The following is a 15,681-nucleotide window of genomic DNA, read 5'->3' as shown; positions in this document are numbered from 1 at the left end:
CCCAGACTGTGGGGGCGATATGCTGACTTTGTAAACTGCTTAGAGAGGGCTGAAAGCCCTATGAAGCGGTATATAAGTCTAACTGCTATTGCTATTGCTATTACTTGTCCCAGTTTCTGCCAACTTAGCAGTTCAAAAGAATGTAAAAATGCAAGTAGAAAAATAGGAACCACCTTTGGTGGGAAGGGAACAGCATTCCATGCACCTTCGGCGTTGAGTCATGCCGGCCACATGTTCATATGTCTTCGGACAGGGCTGGCTCTTTAGCATTGAAATGGAGATGAGACCCACCCCCTAGACTCGGGAACGACTAGCACATATGTGCGGGGGAACCTTTATCTTAAGGGTGTTTCATCACCTTTCCAACTGTCATAAATATGAGCCAGTTGCCAAGCATTGCAAAATTATGATCCAATGACCACAGGAAGAGTGCAACGGGTGTTACATGCGAAAAACATTTAAGCACAACCTGCACTCTTGAACAAAGCAGAAAAGGAGATGAGACAAGAATAGCTGAGGCTCCTTGGATTTCAACCAAGATGGTAACAGAGTTCCAATTTTTTTATTCTTTCTTGTGCATTAGTCAGGAATGTGGCCTTCCAATCGGGAGGCTGTGAGTTTGATCCTAGGCAGAGGCAGGTATTTCTCTCTCTGGGCACGATGGGAATATATTATCTGCTGAGCACAACTCCGCTCTGGCGACAGGAAGGGCATCTGGCCATTAAAACACTCTGCTAACTCAATTCAAGGGATTGTGGGGTCGTTAAATGGAGACCATGATGATATATATATTTTAAGAATTAGAACTTGCCTTGGGATGGGATGGGCTACTCAAACAATGAAGATACTTTGCATCTAATGGAGCAGGGAAATGTACCATACATTTTTCTACATCTGCACCAAGGATGTGACTGAATGGTTGAGATAGAAGCCTCTAGAATTCTCCTAGCTCATTTTGAGATTTAGCATTCTGCATGTTCTCATCAATCAAAATAATTCTGAATTACATATCCATCTGCTTCTAGCTCCTGTGGCATTTCAATGACCTTGTGAATGACTTAGAGTCTCCTCGGCAAATAAAGAGAACAAATTCCCTGTCTTTGGAACAAACACATATTGTCTTTTTTTTTGAAGAAGCAGCAGCAGCAGCAAATCTTTAATCTCATTAATATTTTAAATGAGACGGAGCTAACGTCTTTGCTTTCAAAATTGCAACTCTGACCTCAGTGAAGGTTAGCGTGGATTTCTGACCATTGGAAGTTGCTCTGAATTGAAGGATGGCGATCAGTACTTGGAAAGGTAAAGGACGCGGTGGCTCAGTGGCTAAGACTCTGAGTTTGTCGATCAGAAAGGTCAGCCGTTCAGCGGTTCGAATCCCTAGCTCTGTGTAACGGAGTGAGCTCCCGTGACTTGTCCCAGCTTCTGCCAACCTAGCCGTTTGAAAGCACGTAAAAATGCAAGTAGAAGAATAGGGACCACCTTTGGTGGGAAGGGAACAGCGTTCCATGCGCTTTCAGCGTTGAGTCATGCCGGCCACATGACCACGGAGACGTCTTCGGACAGCGCTGGCTTTTTGGCTTTGAAAGGGAGATGAGCATCGCCCCCCTAGAGCCATAAAAGACTAGCACATATGTGCAAGGGAAACCTTTACCTTTACGTTATCAATACATGATGTTATAGTAGCAATAGTAGTTAGACTTATATACCGCTTCCTAGGGCTTTCAGCCCTCTCTAAGCGGTTTACAGAGTCAGCATCTCGCCCCCACAGTCTGGGTCCTCATTTCACCCACCTCGGAAGGATGGAAGGCTGAGTCAACCTTCAGCCGGTGAGATTTGAACCGCCGAACTGCAGATAACAGTCAGCTGAAGTGGCCTGCAGTACTGCACCCTAACTGCTGCACCACCTCGGCTCTTATGTTGGAAGCAACATCAAGGACTACTACTCCACTGTGTATCTTCTCGTATTTTCTAGGCCACAGTGAAGTCATTGAAGCTGCCCTGTTTCGATATGCAAAAACAGTTTTGATTGTGTCATTGTCACCTTGACTGCTTTTTTAAAAAAATCATGCTCTCCAGAACCCCTTTGTGGGGCTTATCTAGGAGGGCAAATTTCATGTCCACACAATCTTCTCTTCTATGCATTATGTACCAGCTTTAATTGCATTTATGTTCAGCCCGTTGCACCATTCTGTGAGAGTCCAGGATTAAATGGGGATCAGAAGATGCCATGCGTCAAAGGCATCCAACCTTGGCCATTTTAAGATTTGTGGACTTCAACTCTACAGTATCTCCGCTGGCGAGAGGATTCTTTTAAGCCCACGGGTCTTAAAATGGCCAAGGTTGGACACCCTGCCTAACATCTTATTTGGGAGACAAAGGAAGAAATAATTTAAGGAGCTAGTTTGGGCAAGCTTTCACCGCAATTTCCAGGCACCAATTTCCATGCTTTCACCATCAACCCACATTTGATTCAGGCACATAAAGAGCCGAGCCACTTTTAAAATTGCAGAGTTTTGTGTTTCTGTATCCTTGGAAAGAAATATGCTTTATTTGTCCCTCTATGGCAAGAAAGGTCCTTGAACGCTTGCCAAGCTCAGTTAGTCTTATTTCTTAGTGGAGGTTCTCACAAATGGCCCAGCCCTACCGATTCTTGCAAAAGGAGGGACGCAAATGATAGTTGAGCCATATGGCGACCAGCTGGCAATTGCAGTAGCTTTTATGTTTTTATAATTTCTTCGTCTCTTCCATTTGCAAACCAGGCTTAGTTTGCCAAGGAGAGGGAGAGAGCGGGCATCCCTTCCAGGTTGGTCATCTGTCTTGAGAGAATCCATGAAATGTTTTCTTGTTGGTCTTTGTTTTTTCCAAAACAAACAAACATCAAGCTAGAATGGAATGGAATAGAATAGAATAAATAGGAGAAAATTGGAATGGAATAGAATAGAATAGAATGGGAGAAAATTGGAATGGAATAGAATAGAATGGGAGAAAATTGGAATGGAATGGAATAGAATAGAATAGAATAGAATGGGAGAAAATTGGAATGAAATGGAATAGAGTAGAATAGAATGGAATGGAATAGAATAGAATAGAATGGGAGAAAATTAGAATGGAATGGAATAGAATAGAATAAATAGGAGAAAATTGGAATGGAATGGAATAGAATAGAATGGGAGAAAATTAGAATGGAATGGAATAGAGTATAATAGAATGGAATGGAATAGAATAGAATAGAATGGGAGAAAATTAGAACGGAATGGAATAGAATAGAATAAATAGGAGAAAATTGGAATGGAATAAAATAGAATAGAATAGAGCTGGAAGGGGCCTTGGAGGTCTTCTAATCCAACCCCCTGCTTAAGCAGAAAACCCTACACCACTTCATACAAATTGTTATCCAATCTCTTCTTAAAAACTTCCAATGTTGGAGCATTTACAAGTTCTGGAGGCAAGTTGTTCTATTGATTAATTGTTCTAACTGTCAGGAAATTTCTCCTCAGTTCTAAGTTGCTTCTCTCCTTGATTAGTTTCCACCCATTGCTTCTTGTCCCGCCTTCAGGTGCCTTGGAGAATAGCTTGACTCCCTCTTCTTTGGGGCAACCCCTGAGATATTGGAAGACTGCTATCATGTCTCCCTTAGTCCTTCTTTTCATCAAACTAGACATATCCAGTTCCAGCAACTGTTCCTCATATGTTTTAGCCTCCTGCCCACTAGTTCTCTTTGTGGCTCTTCTCTGCATTCTTTCTAGAGCCTCAACATTGCATTCATGAATGGAAGGGGTAAATATTCCTTTGATACCATCAACCCAAACTGACTGGTCAATCTGCTGTATTAAGTGTGTGAATGGCTAGCTAGGAATATGTTCTGTTTTTTTCAAATCGTGCAGCAAAATATTAGGAGCCAAGTTAGATAAAGAGCCGGGGGGGGGGGGGGGGAGTGATGGTTCAAAAGAATCCTGGAATAAAACCATAGCTGGAAGGGTCATTGAGACAATGAAGCTCAAATCCCTGCTCAGTGTTAAAATCCAAATTAAACCATCCCTGACAGATGGCTATCCAGCCTTTGTTTGAACCAATGACAGGGAGAGACCAACACACTTGAGCTAACTAGTTCCTTTCTCAAACAGCTGTTACTCTTCCAAACATAATGTAAAATTTGATCCTCCCTTTCTGCGATTTTTTTATTCTGTGCCCCGAGATCTGGGGTGGTAGACAAAGCCTCAACCTTCTTCTGTAGGCCATCTCACCAGATCTTGAAAAAATGCTTCTAGGTCTTCCTTCTATCTCTTTTTTTGTTTTCTCCTCAAAGCTAAATACAATAGCAAAATTATATACCCCTTCACAGTGCTTTTACAGCCCTCTCTAAGGGGTTTACAGAGTCAGCATCTTGCCCCCAAACAATTTGGGTCCTCATTTGACCGACCTCGGAAGGATAGAAGGCTCAACCTCGAGCCCCATCAGGATCGAACTGACAGTGGGCAGAGTTAGCAATAGCAATAGCATTTAGATTTATACCACTTCACAGTGCTAACCCTATTCCTATTCAGTGGTGGGATTCAAATAATTTAACAACCGGTTCTCTGCCCTAATGACCATCTGGGTAGGAGGGGCTCGGTGGTCATGTGACTGGGTAGGCATGGCCAACTCAAGGTCACTCAGATCGATGGGCGCTTCGCCTTAGCTGTTGCAATGTAATAAGGGTTAACCGGAGAGGCAGTTTCTGTAAGCAGGCCAATAAAAATTAGGCTAGAAACAACACCAGAATGTTTCCTTCCTGCCTTCCTTACAGGATTAGCCCTGGAAAGTGGGGGAAAACAAAATAAGATTTCTTCCAATAACGGTTCTCCAAACTGCTTAGAAAGTTACCAACCGGTTCTCCCGAATAGGTGCGAACCGGCTGAATCCCACCATTGTTCCTATTCCTATTCCTATTCCTATTCCTATTCCTATCCTTATTCTATTCTATTCTATTCTATTCTATTCTATTCTATTCCTATTCCTATTCCTATTCCTATTCCTATTCCTATTCCTATTCCTATTCCTATCCTTATTCTATTCTATTCCTATTCCTATTCCTATTCCTGTTCCTGTTCCTGTTCCTGTTCCTGTTCCTATTCCTATTCCTATTCCTATTCCTATTCCTATTCCTATCCTTATTCTATTCTATTCCTATTCCTATTCCTATTCCTATTCCTATTCCTATTCCTGTTCCTGTTCCTGTTCCTGTTCCTATTCCTATTCCTATTCCTATTCCTATTCCTATTCCTATTCCATTTCCTATTCCTATCCTATCAATCTGTTCTGTTCTAGTTCTAGTTCCTGTTCCTATCCTATCCTATCCTTATTCTATTCTTAACTTTCTTATTCTGTTCTGTTCTGTTCTGTTCTGTTCTGATGCGGCCCTCAATGAAATTGAGTTTGACACTCCTGGTGTAGGCAGTCAAAGCAGGGCAGATTCTATAGAAACGGTGGAGATGCCGTTGGATGCAGAACTTCTTAGACTGAATGCCAAGTTCCCTCAATCTTACCTTATTAGTTGTAGTTTCTTTTTTAAAAAAAATTCCCCGATACACCTCAATGTCCTTCTCTAAACCTTTTCCATTTCTACAAACCTTTCTTGATGTATGGTGTTCATAACTGGTCTTTCCCCTCTTTGCCCTACATAGTGACTATGAACAGTCCTTGCATCGTATGTTCTGGATGACTCCTGTTGTTTTCTTCTTGGGCCGTTGGCTTTTTGATTTATTTAAGACATCTTAGAGGACTTGATTTTGTATGCTACGGCGATACCATGCGGTTGTAATAGTCTGTTCTTTGTTTCTGAGAGGGTTTTGATGTATTATAGTACCTTTTTTTTTAAAGTTTAGGGTTGTTTGTGCTGCGTTGTGTTGATAAAGTTGATTGTGATGAAGTTGTGCAGGCATCCGTTTTGTTAGAAGATGCGCAGGCAGTTGTGGCATTCACAATTGCTGCAGTGCATTTGTGCTCATCTGGATTATTGATTATTGATTATTCTAATACCACCATGGCATGTAAAATGTCCAGATGGTATTGCCTGGCTACTAATGGTTAGTGCCTCTCTCTCTTTCTCTCTCTCTCTCTCTCTCCCTCTCCCTCTCCCTCTCCCTCTCCCTCTCCCTCTCCCTCTCTCTCTCTTTCTCTCTCTCTCTCTCTCTCTCTCTCTCTGCCTTACTTCATCTGTTTTCCTCTATTTTCTGGTTCTATGCTGAAATTATTTCCCTGGCTTTCTCTGTGCTATTATACTCTAAATTCCAAATTAATGGTCTAAAACACCTGGAGTGGCTAATTTGACAGCTGACATGGAAATGTTTTAAATAAATATATGTTGTCGGCTGCTGAAAAAAAAGATGCCATGGGGGAAAAAAAACATATTCAGAAGACTTAGCACGGGCAGAAGATTCTGGGAAAAGGCCCAGCTTGGTGAACATGGGAAGGCATAGCACAACACAGCGGGAAGCAAGATGCTGCTTTTGGAAATCACGGTAGCCTCCAGCTGAATTTGAAACAAAAGAATTAAATTGGATTAAGTCTGGGTATTAGTAGAATGAGGAATCGTCAGCAAATCTCAGGGAAATTGTAAAACAACCTGGGGATGGCCTTACAGTGAAGATGACCACATTACATTACAAAGAAAGATGTGGAGACTCTGGAAAAAGTGCAGAGAAGAGCAACAAAGATTATGAGGGGACTGGAGGCTAAAACATACGATGAACAGTTAATGAAAAGAAGGACTAGGGGAGACATGACAGCAGCCTTCCAATATTTGATGGGCTGCCCCAAAGAAGAGGGGCTCAACTTATTTTCCAAAACACCTGAAGACAATAACAGAATCTTGCAAATCTGAAAGTGTTTCCCGCCCCCTCCTCTGCTTTTATTCTCAGGGATAACTAGGGAGGGTCCCTTCTGATATTTCCCACACTCTCCTCCCTGAAGGTGGATATGCCTTTCCTGCACCAGTTGACCAATTTGTGGGTCATCCTCCGGTCTGCCAAGGTCATTCTCACTTGCCATTAAAGAGGTAGAGTACATTATGAAATTTTAAAGAAAATAACTCGAGAAGAAGGCAATGGAAGCCCAATTGCATAACAGTTGCTTAAAAAAATCCCAAATGGATAATAGGTAGAGGTGGCGCAGTGGTTAGGGTGCAGTACTGCAGGCCACTTCAGCTGACTGCTATCTGCAGTTTGGCGGTTCAAATCTCACCGGCTCAGGGTTGGCTCAGCCTTCCATCCTTCCGAGGTGGGTGAAATGAGGACCCAGACTGTGGGGGCGATATGCTGACTCTGTAAACCGCTTAGAGAGGGCTGAAAGCCCTATGAAGCGGGATATAAGTCTAACTGCTATTGCTATCGCTATAATAGGTATACATCAGGGGTGTCAAACTCAAGTCCTGTGGTCGGATCTGCCCTGGGGGGGGGCATCCTGCTCTACCCAATGCAAAGAGGAAAGATCGGGCCAGCGTAACTTCGGCCCAGTCTACTCAATGCGAAGAGGAAACATGCCAGCAGTTTGGGGAGGGGCATCAATCTGGCCATGCCCACCCAGTTGGCCACACCCACCAAGCTGGCCACCCCCCACCCCTGAGATCAACCACAGCCATGATGCAGCCCTCAATCAAATTGAGTTGGACATCCCCGTTCTATGTAATGTCAAGAATTGAGCTGGACTTGAGGAAGACATTTCCTTAAAGTTAAAATGCATATATGTTTTCCTTGATCTTGTTAGTCCATTATAAACAGGGCTAAGAGCTGCTGTTCTTACCCTTTGAAAAAAAAACAGTTGCGACTCTAGATTTCAAGGCTCTGTTTCCAAAAGTGCTATATTTGTCTTTTTTCCCCCTCCCCATTCCTCTTTTTCTCTCTCATTTTTGGCAGTTCAATTAGCCCTTCAGAATCATTGGTCTTGGGTCGATACACTAGATGATTAAATTATGATCCTGATAATGAGATTTGACATGATTAATGTCAATTACCTGAGTCACCTTTAAGCAGGTTAATTGGCAACACTGATTAATGATCACCTTCCAGATTGAGACTCCCTGAGATTAAACAAACAACGGTGTCACCAAATGCGGAAAAAAGGGAAAGGGAAATTGAAATCTGGGTCCTGTCTAATGAACCGTTTGATGGGAGAAGCCTTGATGGGTTCTGCATTAAGACTCACTTATGCATTTATGGGGAGAGAGGAGAAAAAAACATTTCTTATCCAGTGGATCAAAGAGAGTGAAGTGAAGTAAATAATGAAATACTTGCTTTGTTAAATGGGAGTTGACAATCTTATGTCCTGAAAGATGGAACTCTCCGCTTAAATTTCACTCAACGCTTAGACTTCCTTCACAGATATCATCCACTGGAATGTAGCATCTGCACCTGTTCAACCTGAATCCTGCTTATTGAAACATATAATGACAGAATACCAGAGTTGGAAGTCCCAAAGGTGATTTTTTTTTCAAGAGGCAACTAGTTTTTTCTTTGAAGACGGTTTGTTTCTCATCCAAGAAACTTCTCCAGCTCTCTTCTTCTTCAAGTCTGAAGAAGCTTCTTGGATGAGAAGCAAAACGTCTTCCCAAGAAAAACCAGAAAGGCCAATTGCCTCTTGAAAAAGCACCTTTGGGACAGCCATGACAGGGGATGAGAGATAATCTCCATAGACAGTAGAGTTAGAAGGACCTTGGAGGTCTTCTAGTCCAACCCTCTGCTCGAGCAGGAGGTCCTATCCCATTTCAGGCAAAGGGTTGTCCAGTCTCTTCTTAAAAACTTCCAGTGATGGAGCACCCAGAACTTCTGGAGGCAAGTCGTCCCACTGATTACTTGTTTTCTACATGGTTTAGGACCTGGCTACCTGAGAGACCGCCTCCTGCCACATACCTCCCAACGACCAACAAGATCTCACAGGTTGGGCCTCCTCCAGGTGCCGTCAGCTGGACAATACAAATTTTATTAAATTGAAAATTGAAATTGAAATTGAAATTTTCATTTACAGGAAATTTATCCTTGTTTCTAGGTTTCTAGAGTTTCCATCCATTGCTTCTAGTCCTGCCTCCAGTTGATTTGGAAAATAGGTTGACTCCCTCTTCTTTGTGGCAGCCCCGTAGATATTGGAACACCATTATCATGTTATCTCTATCATTGTGTCCTCTTTGATATCTACACATTTTAGGGCAGCCTCCGTCAACCTCCTACTCTCAACCTGCAACTATCAGATTTACTACCCAGTGGAGATATCATTTGCAAGCCCAACACACTTGGTAGATCTACGTTTTCACATACCACTGCAGGCCGACATCAAACAAAACAAATTATGGCTTAGTGCCAGGTGTGTACCCAGCTAAAAAATCTTTCAAGGCAAACAAAGGATAAGGATTACTTCTCACTCGTGATTTGCCTGTTTCCCCCTCTTTCATATCCTTGGACGGAGGGGGAGAGGAGAGGAGAGCAGGGACTATCAGGGTTTTGAGTTATCCTCTCTAATTAAACCAATAATTCCAGATCGTATAGTTTACTTCGCCTTTTAAAATATTGGAATAAATTACTTGGCTGTATATTTGACACCAGAAAGCTGCAGAATACTTTAACACAAAGGAGAATGAAAGGAGGTTTTCAGAGGATTTTATCTGGAAGATACCTAAGCTCTTGAATTTTTTCCCCCTCTTCCACGTCAATCAAATCTATTTTAACCCCCAAAAAGTGTATAATGAAATAAGTCTGCCTGGGAATTCTGAGAGCTGTAATCTAGTCCATTTGGAAGGAGTCAGTTTGGAGGGAAAGGAAATCTGTCCTATTTAGAAGAAGGAGAAGAAGAAGATGCTGAGGGATTTGAGCGGGTCTCAGCTGTCAAGAAGGAAGGAAGGGAGAATGAACAACCTGTCTGGTTAAATAAAGCTGCCACCCACAACGAATAACAAGTAGAAATGTGCATGCCTCAAAAATCATCAGGAAGAGAAGGAGATCGTTCTCGCAGGCCCATACTTTTCAAAAGTGAGACTGCCATGGGATTTTAAAGTGCTCAAGAGTCGCCATGACGTAGGGATGGGAGGTCCATCTCTTCTTGTGTCATTTCTCTGCTGGATTCACAAAGTCTCTGGGCACCATCTCTTTCGAATTCTTACCCCAATGTCTTTCCCCTTACTGCAGTCGCAAGCAAGGGAACAAATCAAGGGGCAGACAGCCGCTCCGGCCCTATGGAACGAGCTACCCCCAGAGATCCGGACCCCACCCACTCTCGTGGCCTTCCGAAAAGCTATCAAAACCTGCTTTTCCGGGAGGCCTGGGGCTGATTGAGGTCCAGCCCCGCTTAGACTGGGTGCATGTTGTGTCTCTTTCAAATCTGCTGTGTTTTAATTGTTTTTAATCTTCTCTTAATATTTTTATTTCTGTAAGCCGGCCGGAGTCCTCCGGGATTGGGCGGCCTATAAATTTAATAAATAGAAATAGAATAGAAATAATTACTCCCGGGGCAAAGTGAGCTACTGTCTTTCTGTTCACAGGCATAGATACCCTAAGTCTATCTGAGGAGATCGCTAGATCTTTGCAGAAGGTCAGTTGGGATGTCTCCTCAGATGTGGCTTACATTGAAAGTCCCCGTGTCCTAAGTGGCTCATCTGGTAAGAGAGCCGTGATGGTGCAGTGGTTAGAGTGCAGTACTGCAGGCTACTTCTGCTGATCACCTGCTGCCAGCAGTTCGGCAGTTCATATCTCACCAGGCTCAAGGTTGACTCAGCCTTCCATCCTTCTGAGGTGGGTCAAATGAGGACCCAGATTGTTGGGGCAACAGGCTGACTCTGTAAGAGAGGGCTGGAAAGTGGCATATAAGTCTAAGTGCTATATGCTAAGTAAAGGATTGTGAAGGGAGGGAAGAAGGGAGGGAGGGAGGGAATTATAGCACATTATCTGATGGGAATAAAATATCAAGATTATTAGAAGTAAAAGGGAGAAATATAAAATTAATTTCCTTTTTACCCTTTCCTTCCTCCCTCTTTCCCTCCCTTCCTTCCCCAATTCATCAGATAGTTTTCATTGTACTTTTAAAGGAATGTATACTTTGGATACTGTTATAGCTATAAAGATAGTTCACAAAATTGAAATGGATTGTAATAGCCAGGAACAAACATTAAACAAGTTGAGTCATAAGCACTGGAGTTCATGAAAAGTTCCTCTAATATGGGATAGTGCTGAATTCTTGTCCACATTTTTAAAAAGTCAAGAGGAAATCATGTGTTTCCTTTCTCCTCTCAGCCAGCTTTCGGCATTCATTAGGCACATATAAATAAAATATCCGATTCCATGCTTATGACAATGGGGATGTGAAATCACAATCTTTTTTTTTCCCAGCCAATGTCTAAATTAAGACTTTTTGAAGAACCCTCTCTGTTAATTACATAATTTTATAAAGCTTCCTGTTCAGTTTTGGGTTTCTATGGTAATAAATGGGGGCTCAGAACATTCTCTGATTCATCTTAATTGCCGATGAGCGTAAGCATCAGAAATCAGAATCCAAAATATTTCTCAATTTCAAAGTGGCCCTTTGAAGCAAACCAGGACTGTTCTGGGATGAAAAGTCATTTGATAAAAGACTCTACGGAACAAGGGCAGGAGGATTGCTTGGAAAGAAATATTCAAGCCAAGTATTATTCAAGTGAAACCATACAAAGTCTCTTCGGTGCATCCATGTTATCGTCAAAGTTTTATTAAGTGTGTTTTGATATCCTTGCATATTAGAAAGGTTGTCATGCTAATCCTTTATCTACCAACCCTCTCTCTTTCATCTCTCTTTCTCTCCTCTCTGTTTGTCTCTCTCTTCTCTCTCTTTCTCTCTCCTTGTTTCTCTCTCCCTCTTCTCTCTCTTTCTCCCCTCCTTTCTCTCTCTCTCTCTCCGCTCTATCACTCTTTCTCCTCTCTTTCTCTCTTCTCTCTCTCTCATCTCTCTTTCTCTGTCTCTCTCCTCATCTCTCTCTCTACCCCTCTTCTCTCCCTCTTCTCTCTCTTTCTCCCCTCCTTTCTCTCTCTCTCTCTCCGCTCTGTCACTCTTTCTCCTCTCTTTCTCTCTTCTCTCTCTCTCATCTCTCTTTCTCTGTCTCTCTCCTCATCTCTCTCTCTACCCCTCTTCTCTCCCTCTTCTCTCTCCTCTTCATTTCTCTCTCCTCATCTCTCTCTCTCTCTCCTCTCTGTCAGTTATTCTCCTCTCTTTCTCTCTCTTTCTCTCTCTCTCATCTATCTCTCTCTTTCTCTGTCTCTCTCCTCATCTCTCTCTCTACCCCTCTTCTCTCCCTCTTCTCTCTCCCTCTTCATTTCTCTCTCTCTCTCTCTCTCCTCATCTCTCTCTCTCCTCTCTCTCAAGAAACAAGGTACTACCTTGAGGAACACATGAATATAGGGTCCCTTCTTGTGAAAAAAAATGCATGATGCTTGAACACCCAGATAATAATTCAAGGGTATTGACTTGATATTCAACTGTACTTCTTTCAGACAAGGTTTTAGAATTCACAGGTCTTAAGGGAGACACAAATGGGGAGACACACATTTTCACTTAGAGAGGAAGAAGCAGGAACTGATCAGAACTTTGACATAAGATCTACTATCAGGATCCTGGAGAGTTTGCAGTTTATTAGGATTTGTATGCCGCCCAGTCTCGAGAGACTCAGGGCGGCTTACAGATAAAGGCAGGAAGGGGGAACATATAAAAATTAAAAAGAACAGACATTAAAATTTCACAACATTCAAGAGTTCACAGCAGAAGACAAAAGTTGTGTATCAGTCCAGGCAAAGAACAGAGCAGAAGAAAATAATATTCTCCTCTATTTTTTTGTAGAAGAGGTGATCCTTTTCTTGAGAGGAAACTAGGTAGATCCAAAGATCTTAAAGTCCTTAGAGTTATCAAACAGCATTATCTGGAAATCAGTAACTCCACAAACAGCCTCCAGGCGTCAACCCAATGTGTGATTTGGTTTATTTATTTACTTTGAGAATCCACCTTGAAGTGATGTAGTTTGTTTTTCTTTCCTACACCCAGAAGAACATCTTAGGTTGGTCAACCTTTCAAGGTTCTTCTTTGGATCCATCATTTCCCGTATTGCAGATGTCAACTGACATGCTTTTGTGGTATGGCGTTTCATCTTCATTAAAATGTTAGCTAGAAGATTGCATGCGGGTGCTAATGAATAAGAAAGGATTGGCAGAAATCAGTCAACAAGCAAACCAACAAAGAAAACTCAGCCAGAGCTCAGTGGCCCAGTAATCTGGACCTTTCATGTAAGTGAAGGGATCATCAATTCTCTTCACCATTTTCCAGAACTAACTGTTGCACCGTGAAATTTGAAATTAACCCTGCAATTCAACGCACTCCCCTTCTCCCCTCTAAGAGTGCTAAATTAATGGTTCACTGTAAGATCAGATGTTCGTGATGCATCATTGGTGTATCAAAAATTGTATTTCATGAGGAAGGAAGGAAGGAAGGAAAGAAGGAAGGAGGAAGAAGGAAGGAAGGAGGAAGAAGGAAGGAAGGAAAGGAGGAAGGAAGGAAGGAAGGAAGGAAGGAAGGGAAGGAAGGAAGAACACCCTTATGGCTAATACTTCATTATTGGCATACAATAGTCTAGAATATCATATTGGAAGATAAGCAGGTGAATAAATTCTTATTGGTATGGTTTGTTTCATAAGGTCCTGCAGTAATGTTGCTTTGAATGAATTTAGGGACAGTTAATATTTAGACATTTCTTTTCAAAATTTATGGCACACTCTAATCAACAAGGACACTAGCTGAGAGTCATAAAAAAGAGTAAAACAAATACATAATTAAAAACCCCAATAAACATAAATCTCACACTCATCCCATAACTTAAAGTACTCTGAGAGTAAAATTACAAAAGCAATAGCAATAGCAATAGCAGTTAGACTTATATACCGCTTCATAGGGCTTTCAGCCCTCTCTAAGCGGTTTACAGAGTCAGCATATCGCCCCCAACAACAATCCGGGTCCTCATTTCACCCACCTCGGAAGGATGAAGGCTGAGTCAACCCTGAGCCGGTGAGATTTGAACAGCCGAACTGCAGAACTAGCAGTCAGCTGAAGTAGCCTGCAGTGCTGCATTTAACCACTGCGCCACCTCGGCTCTTAAGCACTGTTTTGGCTAATTTATAAAACACCAGTAAGGTAGAAAGCCAGATATTGGGGAGGTCAATGGAAGAGGAGTTTTCCCCAAATCTCAAAGGTCCCTTTTTGAAGAAGCAACTGCTTCGTTTTCCTTGAAAAGGTTTCACTTCCCAAGAAACTTCTTCAGTTCTGACTGAGAATCTTCATAGAAATTGGTAGAACAATGAACGAAAGTTACCAGCAGCACTCCATATGTTAAAGGTGGTTTGTTCTTCGTTCTGTTAGCCCGCGCTAATAAAGACAAATTGGCATAAATGTTTATACTCCACTGTACCAAGGAAGACTCCCACCATCACAAAATCAGGAGGAACCCTTCAACGGGTTTTCTGCAGAAACTCTCCCAATGTCAACACCGACTTAACTAAAGCAAAATTGCAGCTGATCAAAACGGACAAACTCCAATTTTCCTAGCCCCTCCACCATACTTCGTTCTAATTCAGCGGTAACTCTGATTAAATTATACTGCATTGCCTTGGCTTTATTTTTATTTATTTCTCGACAGCTGCAACCGGGTTGGGTTAGAGATGCAATGAAATCCTCTTTATGTATTACATAACAGACATTTTGAATGAAAGGGTCTATGGGGGGGGGGAAAGGAAACCAATCAGAAAGGAATCAATAAGAAGATACACACCGCATTATGGAAACGAAGACTGACTTATTTCTGGCTCCACCAATTTCTGTGCGGGGAAGGTGTAGCACAGTGGTCTCCAACCTTGGCAACTTTAAGACCTGTGGACTTCAACTCCCAGAGTTCCTCAGCCAGCTTTGCTCTGGGAGTTGAGGTCCATGAGTCTTAAAGTTGCCAAGATTGGAGACCACTGGTGAAGCACATCCATGAGTCACTTGAATTGTAAGAATCACTGCATTACCAAACTAATATTTCTTTACTTTCTCTTACTTCTCAAAAAGATCCCCACGACAAGTGTTGAAAAAGAATCCTAATCTCACCAGGGCTAAAGTAGAGCAAACAGCTTGGGAAACAAGCAGCACCAAAAGACGATGTTTGAAAAGGCTCAGGGCAGAGAGAAAATTGGAAAATCATTAAGAGCGGTAATGAGATTTTGAATTTCTATGGGTATTTTAGCCTCTTTCAAGATATAAACTTTAACGAGCAGGCAATGTTGTTTGCATTAACTTTTACACATACCCCCAGTATGTATCTTACCTTGGACACAAATGAACTCCCCCCCCCCACCCAGGGAAAGCACCACTTGATGATCATTTCCTATTTTCTTTATTAACAAATGAATTCCATACGTACAGATCAAGGGGAACGTGTCTTCAGCAAATGCCAGCCATGGGGGCAGATTAAGTTCCTTTCCAATTTAAAGAGAGAAAAGGAGACGTACTGTTCAAGTTGGCAACCATTTCTAACAATCTGAAAGAACCCCATGAGCTTAGATCAAATGTATTTCCTCCGTCTACTGGGATGGTTTCTAACAATTGGGGTAGTGTAAAATGGGGTAATTTTAGAGAAACTGGCAACAATAAAAACGGCATTGTCTAATCCCC

This window comes from Thamnophis sirtalis, unplaced genomic scaffold, assembly GCF_051295495.1.
Source record: "Thamnophis sirtalis isolate CommonGarterSnake01/CBP01778 unplaced genomic scaffold, rThaSir2_p1.2 scaffold_13, whole genome shotgun sequence".
Taxonomy (NCBI): domain Eukaryota; kingdom Metazoa; phylum Chordata; class Lepidosauria; order Squamata; family Natricidae; genus Thamnophis; species Thamnophis sirtalis.
This window is presented reverse-complemented; position numbering follows the sequence as displayed.